Source organism: Silene latifolia, chromosome 11 (assembly GCF_048544455.1).
Source record: "Silene latifolia isolate original U9 population chromosome 11, ASM4854445v1, whole genome shotgun sequence".
NCBI lineage: Eukaryota > Viridiplantae > Streptophyta > Magnoliopsida > Caryophyllales > Caryophyllaceae > Silene > Silene latifolia.
The window spans coordinates 103671552-103682869 of NC_133536.1; the positions used below are offsets into that span (position 1 = coordinate 103671552).

General features: G+C 35.4%; 1 non-coding gene across 1 annotated transcript; it reads right to left on the reverse strand.

The window, feature by feature from the left end:
• Window positions 1–10953: 10953 nt before the first annotated feature.
• LOC141616393 (small nucleolar RNA R71) lies at window positions 10954–11060 on the reverse strand. Its single transcript, XR_012530743.1, has one exon. It is a non-coding gene; the product is annotated as a small nucleolar RNA R71 (small nucleolar RNA).
• Window positions 11061–11318: the final 258 nt, after the last annotated feature.

Consider the following 11318-nt stretch of genomic DNA (forward strand, 5'->3'; position numbering starts at 1 on the left):
ATGAGAGATAACACGAATATAAAGGAAAATGCAATACAAGAAGTATGAACACATGGACACAACGTATGTTAAACTTCTATTGCAATCGACTAGTGTTTACACACTTACGATATACATCACAAGGTTGTAATATGGTATTGACTACCCGAAGGTGATGTCGAAATTCGTCATTTGAGTTATTATTATTAACTCACCTTATACCTTGTTACATCCAAACGGGTTGTAGAGACAATTGAACCCCGTTAAAGTGAACACGGATTAGCATTGTATTCGCCCATAGTTAATTAGATGAGGTGACGTCTCGAAGTGACTAGAGTGTGATGCGATTGATGGCAAGTTCAAGTGCTATGGAGTCATGTGTAATGACTAGTCGATCACATAGGCAGACTGTTAGGAACACTTTCTCGGGCCTTATGACCGCTTATAGAGTTCTGGCAAATTTATATAGCCTGGTCGTGGCGAGAGCTACTATAGTATTCTAATGAGTCGATTCTTTTGACTAAAGACTGTTCGCCTAAGATGGCACACTTTCAGATTAACTTTGATTTGTGTTACTACGACCTTCGTAAATGGGGTCAAATGGGCATATTTTTGGTTATGATGGTTGTGGCTAGGCGAAGGTAATAAGTGCGATAGGAATTGTCCACCCCTTGTCAGGGTTATAACAATATCTCAGGGCCACTCGAGGAGTAATGAACTGGAAATGCGTGGCCACGCTCGGAAGGTATCTATGGTAGATAATTCCGGTCAATCAGTTATTCTACAGATCGAGGAAACCACTCTCGATATGATCACTTGCAAGTACGACCTGAAAGACACCTTGCATTGAGTGGGAGATAGTAATAAGACAAGAGAATTAGTGACGCACACTTGTCGAGGACAAGTGGGATATTGTTGGAATATGTGTCCTCCGACAATAATACGATCACAACTGTCGATCATGATGATCACATGTTTAAGTCTCATTTTAAGAATACATATGGGAAGTAATATTTTACTGTCAACTGGTCCACACATATCGGTAATGATTGGCTGACTAGAGTTTAACATTACTGTCGTGCGACGGTGGTGATCAGTTGATCACCTTAGGTCATACCTAAAGGGTAACACTCTTAATTGATTTTTTAATTGATTGTATAACGATAGGGGTTAATTAAATTACTTAAAATTGACGGACGATTTTGGAGTAATATTTACGTATCTCGTTATAATTTGATTAAACAAGATACGGTCTAAGTAATCGAATTGTTTTATTACTTAGATGAAATTATTGTTTACGGAAACAATTGAAACATAATGAATTGATTATTATAAATACAGAATGTTGTAATTTATGACTCGGGAACTCATTTCGGTACAAGTAATTATGAATTACTAGGTTAACTTTATAAGTGACATATTTTATTAATATGTTGATTTTTAATTGTTAAAAATACATTTTATATTCATAATGTCATGGAACATGTTACATGTGACAAATTGACAAAATAATGTGTAAAATGGATTTCCCATTTTACACTATATGTACCGAAATTTAGGTTGTATTAGGCAAAATATTGTGTTGATTATTTTAAGTGGAAAGCATAATGATTAACCTAATACATAGCCATGCAAACCTAGTTGTTTTTGTGAAGAGCAACTTGATCATGCATTGGCTAATACCACCACCCCCCCCCCCCACCCAGTTTTCCTTGTGCAAAGCCAAGGGTCTTTTGCTTATTATTTTCCTAATATACACTACTTGCATTCTAGTGTATTTTTCATTCTAACATCATCTAAAATATAGAGTTTTAAAGAGATAAAAATTACTCCATTTTTCTTCCCTCTTGACCGAAATTTCAAGAGGACAAAACAATATTTTTGGGTCAATTTTAGTTAAATTAATATTGTTCTAGTATTAATAATATTAATTTTTAAGAGGTTATCTTGGGTATTATTCCTTGGGAGGGATTCTAAACTTGAATCCTTCGTTCATCCAATTTTAGGAGAGCTCAAGAACAAGTGAGTAGGAGAACTCATTTGTGCCCAATAATCCGGAATTTCTATTGTAAGAATGACGATTTCTTCTTCATTTTTATTCATTTTTTCATGCATAAGATCCAATTTAATTTTATGACTAAATTAATTAAAACATATATGAATATGTTGAGTACTATGAGATATAGATTTCTAACAGAGCCGACCTAAGGGGGCGTCTCCTGGTTCTTGAAAAGGTTATTTAAACCCGTATTTATAATGAAAGATTTGCAAATGTTGTTTGCATGACTCGGACTAATTATTATTGTGTTAGTAATATTCGTTGTCGGATTTGCAAGTTTGAAAAATATGATATACAAATAAAAATGTAAAATGCTTGATATGAACTAAACATGTTAAGTTCATTTATTTGTAATTAGTCGATATTTATCACCGTAGTCAGATTAAATCGACATAGTATAAGGAACCAAGGATGATTATGAATTATGACTAATATGTTTACAAATGTAAATAAATGAGAAAAATGGTAAACAAAAGAAAATGGTGTTAAAATACCCATTAATTTGTAATTAACCAATAATATCATCGAATCACGGATTAAACCGTCATGGTATAAGGAACCAAGGATGATTTCGGTAATGGTCAAAATATTTGTCATAAAAATGAATTAAAATGGTAAATAAAAGAAAAGGATTTCCTTTAAAATGTAATTAACCAATTAATATCACCGAGACACGGATTAAACCGTCATGGTATTAGGAACCAAGGGTGATTATTAGGAACCGATTACAAATAAGAATTGAAATAAAGAGGAAAGACGAGAACAAACACGGATGAGTCTGACCTGGACACCTACAAGAGGCGCGAGCCTCCCTGCATAGCAAGGAGCTTCTGTCTCGGGCGAAAACTCGGTTTTGGCTCGTCTAACCTATATTTGAATCGTGTTATGCATTATGCATGCTTGTAAAGTTATGAAAAAAGTAAAGACATGAAATAAATGAGTTATTTACACCCTCAAACTTACGTGTATTGATGTTTGCGAAGTAGACGACTTTAGAGACGGTTTTCTCGTTGTGACTAATCGCGATCAAAGAAGTTTAAAAAGGTGCCGTAAAAAACGATTTTGTTTTGAAAATATGTTGAAAATATGTTAATTAAAACATGTTGATTGATGAATCGAGTTGGTCAACTGGGTCGGTCGAATGCACGGCGACGGTACCAAACAAAATGTGTAAGGCTTGTGTTTACGATCGGTAGGTCGTAAACACGTGTCGATTTTATGACTTAGGAAGTCGAGTCTAGAAGTTTAAGGGAGAGATAAAGGGGCGGACGCTCGCGTAAATGTTGTAGTGTGTGATGGTGGGTATTTATATAGAAATGGGGGATGGTAGGTCGGTTGTGTTTGCTTAGAGGCTAAGCAGACACCCTAAAGAGGCGCGAGCTACCTTGAGATACATGTGGGTGTATTGTCCCTTTCAATTTGGACGTGGCCAATTCTCCATCCATTGTTGATATGTGGCATTCATATAAGATGTCGTGTAACAATATGGGCATCTAATAAGATGATTTTGGTGTTACTTGAGGTAGGTGTTTTGTGTGCTTGACTCAGGTTTCACCCGTGTGAGTCGGGATTTGAATTTCGAGTTGGTTTTTGGCTCGGCGTCTGTTTTGACTCTAATTAGGGTCATTTTAATGGAACTGACATGATAAAGACATTCATGGCATTATTCTCGACATTTGAGATTTAGGTTGACTCAGGTTGACTCGCGTTGCGGGTTTCTGAGTCGGTTTTGGGTCCGAAGACGGTTTTGACTCTAATTAGGGTAATTTTAATAGAAATGACATGATAAAGGCATTCATGGTATCATTTTTGACATTTGGGATTTGGTTTGACTCAGGTTGACTCGAGTTGTGGGTTTCTGAGTCGGTTTTGGGTCCGAAGACGGTTTTAACTCTAAATAGTGTTATTTTAATGTAAATGAAGTTAGAAAACTTTTGAAATAATTTTTCATATCCGAGTAGTGCATTAAACCATCTCATGTATAGCCAATCCACGCACGTATATCAAAAACACGTTACAGTCCGATCATCATCGGGTGGTTTTTGGAATGTGCAGGTACTGGGTATCTACAACTTCAAACAAGAATCTCTTCCTTTGATTGTAGTTCAAGTTTGGAGGAAGAACTCTTCCAACAATGTAATTAGCATAGTCGGCAAACCATGGTGTGGTGTGCTTCTCAAGTTGTGAGTGAATGGCCATCAAGATATCATTGGGGAAAGAGTCATTGATCGGTGTCTCTCCCTCATCATCATGAAATCGAATTCTTGACAAATGATCCGCTACCACATTTTAGGCTCCCTTCTTATCTCTTATCTCCAAATTTAACTCTTGGAGTAGCAAAATCCATCTCAACAACCTTGGTTTTACATCTTTCTTTATCAAGAGATGTCGAAGAGCACGGTGATCCGAGAAAACGATTACTCTTGATCCAAGTAAATAGGAACGGAATTTGTCTAGTGCATAGACAATGGCAAGGAGTTCCTTCTTAGTAGTAACATAGTTCACTTGGGCGGCATCAACAGTCTTGCTTATATAATAGATAGCATGTAAAGCTTTTCCTACCCGTTGGCCAAGAACCGCTCCAACGGCGTAGTTACTTGCATCGCACATGATCTCAAATGGTAGCTCCCAATTTGGTGGTTGGATGATTGGAGCCGAAATTAGTGTTTCCTTAATTCTATTAAAGGCTTCAACACACTCATTAGTGAATTGGAATTGGGAATCTTTAAGCAAAACTTGAGTGAGGGGTTTCGCGATTTTTGAGAAATCTTTTATAAAACGGCGATAGAAACCCGCGTGACCGAGAAAACTTCTAACCCCTCTAACATTAATGGGAGGTGGGAGTTTCTCTATCACCTCAACCTTGGCTTTGTAAACTTGGATGCCCTTCTCCGAGATTAAATGACCCAAAACAATACCTTCATTGACCATAAAGTGACATTTTTCCCAATTCAAAATAAGACTAACATCCTCACATTTTTGCAATACGAGAGAAAGGTTATGCAAGCAAGAGTCAAAGTCTTTTCCATAAACGCTAAAATCATCCATAAAAACTTCCATTATGGTTTCTAGATAATCGGAGAAGACACTCATCATGCATCTTTGGAAAGTAGCGGGGCCATTACATAAGCCAAAAGGCATTCTCCTATATGCAAAAGTACCATAAGGGCATGTGAAGGTGGTCTTGTGTTGGTCATCCGGGTGTATCGGGATTTGGAAGAATCCCGAATACCCGTCAAGGTAGCAAAAGAATTTGTTAGAGGCTAACCTCTCAAGCATTTGGTCAATGAATGGTAGGGGGAAATGATCCTTTCTTGTTGCGGAATTCAATTTACGATAGTCAATACACATACGCCAACCGGTGATCTTTCTTGTGGGTATTAGCTCATTCTTATCGTTTGTCACCACCGTGGTACCTCCTTTCTTGGGTACCACTTGAACGGGGCTAACCCACAAAGAATCCGATATAGGATGTATGATTCTCGCATAAAGTAGTTTCATAACCTCCGCTTTTACAACTTCTTGCATGTGGGGGTTTAGTCTCCTTTGGGCTTGAATGGTAGGTCTATGATTTTCTTCTAGATGAATTCTATGCATGCAAAATTGGGGCGTATTCCTTTAAGGTCATCTAGACTATAACCTATAGCCTTTTAATGTTGTTTTAACACATCAAGTAAAATTTTCAATTGATTCTCATCAAGTTTGTCATTAACAATCACGGGTTTAGTTTTAGATTCATCAAGGCAAGCATATTTCAAATTTGGGGGAAGGGGTTTTAGAGTTGGGAGTAGGTACCTCATGTCAATTTATTATCGATCACGTTTTAAGTGAACTAAAGCGGTGAACTACGATAATTGTAATTGACATGGTCGATTTACTCGATTTAATGATAATGCATGTTTTAGTTATGGCGATTTAGCGATGCATGCAACATATAAATAAAATGCAAAGCATAAATAAAATCCTAGTATGGCCTTCCTAAAAAAGTAAATCTAATAAACTATTACAAATTCGGAAACCAAGTCCTTTGGTCCCTTGAACTTCGATCTTTGCACGCATTTCAAGGCAACACTTTCTTTGATGGATCGCCTTCTCGAGTGGCACCGTCTTCAAGGTACTCCGGAATAAATAAATTACAAAAAGAATTACATAATTTCCTATTATACATTTGCAATTAAAATAAAAATAAATCTATTAAATTACAAAACGGTGATACGAGATCACAATAATTACAACCGAATCGATATTCCCATACATTTCGGGTAATACCAATTAAAACTAAGGCCATACTAAGTAAAATTACATAATTCAAAAATTACATAAAATTAAAATATGACAATCATAAATAAAATGCAGCATTATAATATGTATGATCATGCCAAATTTTATGCTAAATCGCCTTTAAGAGCCAATATCGTATATTAATCGGTTTTTACGGATTTGCGTGATTTAACTTATTAAAATCACAATAATTACATAAATTCATATTTATGTACAAGTTAATTACCCTAACCATCTTAGGACTCAAAATTAGTCTCCACTAATATTTGACAATAATTAAACTTGATTTCTTAATATTGTTCATAAATGGACCCAAAAACACAAAATTATGCTATAAACTTCAAATTAAGTTATAAAAATTTCAAATAATTTTGAAATTTGAAATTTAAACTCATGAATATTCCGGAAAAATACCATGACACTCATAATGTTCAAAACTTAGGTTACAAATTTCGAAAAGTTATCGAGAAAAACAATGTTGCGGTTTATCGGTTTTAACAATTATGACCATAAAAATATGAGAAAAATTATATTCATCAACTTTTCACTTTTAGATCTGAAATATTTGATAAAATGCAACATGTGACATTTTTCCTTAGTCATGAAGTATGTTTTAGCATTATTACTAATTATAGTCACTATTTATGTGATTTTTCATCAAAAAATCATAAATCATGCATAAAGACTTTATTATAACCAAATATTTTACACACATCTTGTAAAATTTCATGTGACAACATACTAAATTTCCATGACCATATTCGAAATATAACTCATATTAACCTATTTACCCATTTAAATACGATTTTAACTTAAAAAATCCATATTTCGAGCAAAACAACTCATTTTAATATGAAAATTTACAGGCCATCAGTAGATAATATATGTGAAAACATATCCAAAAATGCATAAATAAACCAAAATGTCCTAAAAATCACTTAGGACCATAAACTTTTAACATGCAAAGTTATTTTTAGGTTTATCTTCATAAATCCAAATTAATTAGTTTTGTATGTTAATCTTATAACTCGGAAAAACTATAAACCGATTTGCATGCAAACAACCTAAGGCTCATGATACCGCTTGTTTGAAATATTTAATCTCATTAATTTACATATTCATATATGAATAGATATATTTAGTCATAAAATATAAGCTAGATCTTATGCATGCAAACTTAATAAAAAGAGATGGAAAAAATCGATTTCTCACCATCTAATTTTCGGCCATTTGGGCACCAACAAGATCTCCTTCTTGTTAGTTCTTGAGCTTTCCAACAATGGATGAACAAGGTTCAAATTAGAACCTCTCCCAAAAGCATATACCCAAGGAATACTCTTAATAACCAATACTATTATGAACTAGTAATAATATTAGTCTTTACTTGAAATTTGACACAAAAATAATTTATATTTGCTCTTGAATAAATCGGTTCAAGAGGGAGTAATTTTTGTGGTTTTATTTTCTCTAAGATTTTCACAAATAATAGAGAGAACTAATTTTTCTCACACTAGAAAAATGATGTTGAAGTAGTGAATAATTAGAGAAAAGGGCTTGGCTTTTCTATGCATAAACCGGTTGGGGAAGGGGAGAATGGCCAATGCATGATCCTCTATTCTTCCCCAGAAAAAGACTAGGCATGCATGGCTATGGGACTAGGATATAATTGTGTTTTCCACTAAAAATATTTAACACAATAACACCCTAACCCATCCCCAAAATTTCGGTACACTCATCATAAAATGGAAAGTCCATTTTATTTTGTCATTTGTCAATTTTGTCATGTGTCACATGTTACATGACATGTAACACTATAATGTATTTTTAACATATTAAAAATCAACATATTAATAAAATATGTCACATACAAAATTAACTAGTAATTCTTAATTACTTGTACCAAAATGGGTCATACAATTATAAACTACAACAACTTGTATTTATAATAAATTATTCATTCTATTTCAATTGTTTCGTAAACAATAATTTTATCTAAGTAATAAAACAATTCGATTACTTAGACCGTATCTCATTTAATCAAATTACAATAAGACACGTTAACTTTACTCACAAAATCATCCGTCAATTTTAAGCAATTTAATTAACTCGTATCGGCATACGATTAATTAAATAATCAATTAAGAGTATTTCCCTATAGGTATGACTGATGCGACCATAATTGGCGCATATTTAGCCCCCGAATTACCATTGTTTCCATGCTTTTTAGTGCCTATTTGGGTCATTTCTTATCTTTAGTTCTTTGTTTTGCATATTCTTTGAGATTTTGATCCCTTGGTAGGAAAGGAGTAAGAATCTTGCATTTTCATGGCAAAACAAGGCTAAATTGATCATATTCAATGACCAAGCATCAAGGAGAGACAAGACTAGAAGGCCTTTGTACATAGCATAGTAGAAGAGCATTGTTGAGAAAAGGATCCTTGAGTCCCCAAGGAAATCCCCAAGGAATTCATGAAGAAAAGGGAAGAAAAAGAAGAAAGAAAGTTGCTGAACTACAATCCGAACGGATTGTAGAGAATCCGTCCGTCCTTGCCAGTCCGAGCGTCCTCACCAGGAATCCGCTCGGATTCCCCATGCCCAGTCCGAGCGTCTTGTTCCTTGATCCGCTCGGATCGTCCATCCTGCATCCGGCCGTCCCGACTCCCGGCCCCGCACGGATTACAAAGACAAAGACAGATTTCGTTCTTCAAGCTACGAAATGAAGAAGCCCTTCTCTCGGACAATCCCGGAGGCTCCTTGCTCAACTTAAAAAGTGTAATTACTAGTTTAGCCCTTAGTTAACCCTAATGCATCCTCCCTAATTTTCACTATAAATACCCCATTAGTCTAATTAGAGGAGCATGTTCTTCTTATCAATAATTAGTGTAGTTAATATCAATCAAATCTCTCTTCAATATTGTAATCAAATATTAATCAAGTTTTAATCCAAGTTTTAGTTCTTTAATCTCTCTCTTGTTCTTACTTTATTTTGGGTAATTGAAGATTATTTGGGTTATTATTGGGAGATTGACAACCTCTCAATCTAGGATTCAAGTACTTCTATTATTCTTGCTTTGTTATTGGAATCATTAGTAGGTATAATCTCTTAATCCCTTTTTAATTATTGCTAATTACTTTCATTTATTCATCATGTTTCATTATGTTAGTATGATTGACAACCTTCCTAGCATGATCAATATGATAATGAGTGAGTAGTCTCTTAGCTAGGGTTTAATGGGTGATTAGGGGAAACCAACATGGGGAATGATTCATGCTTAAATTAATATGCTTTCATATCTTATTTGCTTGCTTGTTTTGATCTTAATACATGCACATGTTATATTTGATGAAATGCTAAGCCTATGAATCCTTGCATTTACTATCATCTTCTATCCTTTCAACTTGACTTGTAAGACATAACCCAACTCGAGTCTTGTTAGACCATGCATGTGTTAAGTAGGGAAGATTAAGTCGACTTGTAGGTGTTGTACAATCCAAGAGATTCGGCTCCGGGACCCAAACTTTCCTAGGATTGTAAGATATAACCCAACTCAATCCATCACAACAATAATTGCTTGCTTATAATTTGAGAACATGTTTGTATGATCATATCCCATGATTCCCCTATGAACCCATGACACCCTAGTGCTTTTAATCAATTGTTTACACCCTTATTTCATTTATCTTGTTAGTTTATTTTCATTGCTATTTTAGTTTAGTAACCTTCTACATCAACCCAATTTGTGACACCCCTAGACACCACTAGTTACAATAGAATCTTCATTTCAATACCCGTCCCTTGGGATCCGACCTTTACTTGCCTCTTTACTAATTGTAGAGTTGTTTGTGAAGTATAAATTGTGTTTTGTATCGACCATTGACCAACGACCACATATGCTTAATTGTGAACACCAAATGGCTCCGATCAAAAATGGCGCCGTTGCCGGGGACGGTGTTTAATTGACTCAAGATTTCTTTTATTGTTTTTAGTTGTGTCTTTTTCACCTTGAGGAAGTAAAACTCCTTAAGGTTTGTTCTAATTGTTTTTGAGTTGTTTGATATTTTGCATGTCTAGAAGGCTACAAAGAGATTTGTTACCTTTTGACCGTGAAATCGAAAGAACCTTGACGAATAATAGGAGACTTGTTAGAAGGAATTTGGGAGGTGTTGGTGAAGTTGTTCAACCCACTAGTGAGTTTGTCAATCCTTTCGCAATAGAAGGAGAAGAAAACCCATTAAACAATACCACACAAAATCCACCTACAATGCCTAAATTCTCGTCACACTCTATACCCACCGAGGAGGATCTACCAAATGGTACTCCTACCCCACAACATCTTACCGGAAACTTTATTGCCAAGTCCGCCTTCATTCAACTAGTTGAGAGGAGCCAATTCGGGGGAATGCCTAGTGAGGACCCTCATTCTCATATGGAAACATTTTGTGATTATTGTGAAGCTATCTCTCAAACGGGCGTGACTCAAGACCAAATAAGATGGGTCTTATTTCCTTTTTCGTTAATCGGCACCGCAAAGCAATGGTTGAAGGGCCTTGATAAGGCCACCCTTGGAATAGATTCTTGGAAGAAGCTAGCTCTAGCTTTCTACAAAAAATTCTACCCACCGGAAAAGACCAATATGCTAAGAGCTCAAATTACGGGTTTTAAGCAAAGGGATGAAGAATCTTTGTATGAAGCTTGGGAGCGGTTCAAAGGTATTTGTCGCTCATGTCCTCACCATGGACTTAGCGAATGGTTTTTAGTGCAACAATTTTGGAATGGTTTATATGAAGATTCAAGGAACATTCTCAATATGGGATCAAATGGAATGTTCACCGAAGTTGATGACAATCAAACATGGAACAAGATTGAGGAAATGGCGGTCCATAATTCGCAATATAGTAGGCCTCGCAAGGCTACTAGAGGAGGAAAGTATGAAGTGGACACCGTTACTCAATTGGGTGCTCAACTTAGTGCTCACATTGACACAATCAACTTGAAGTT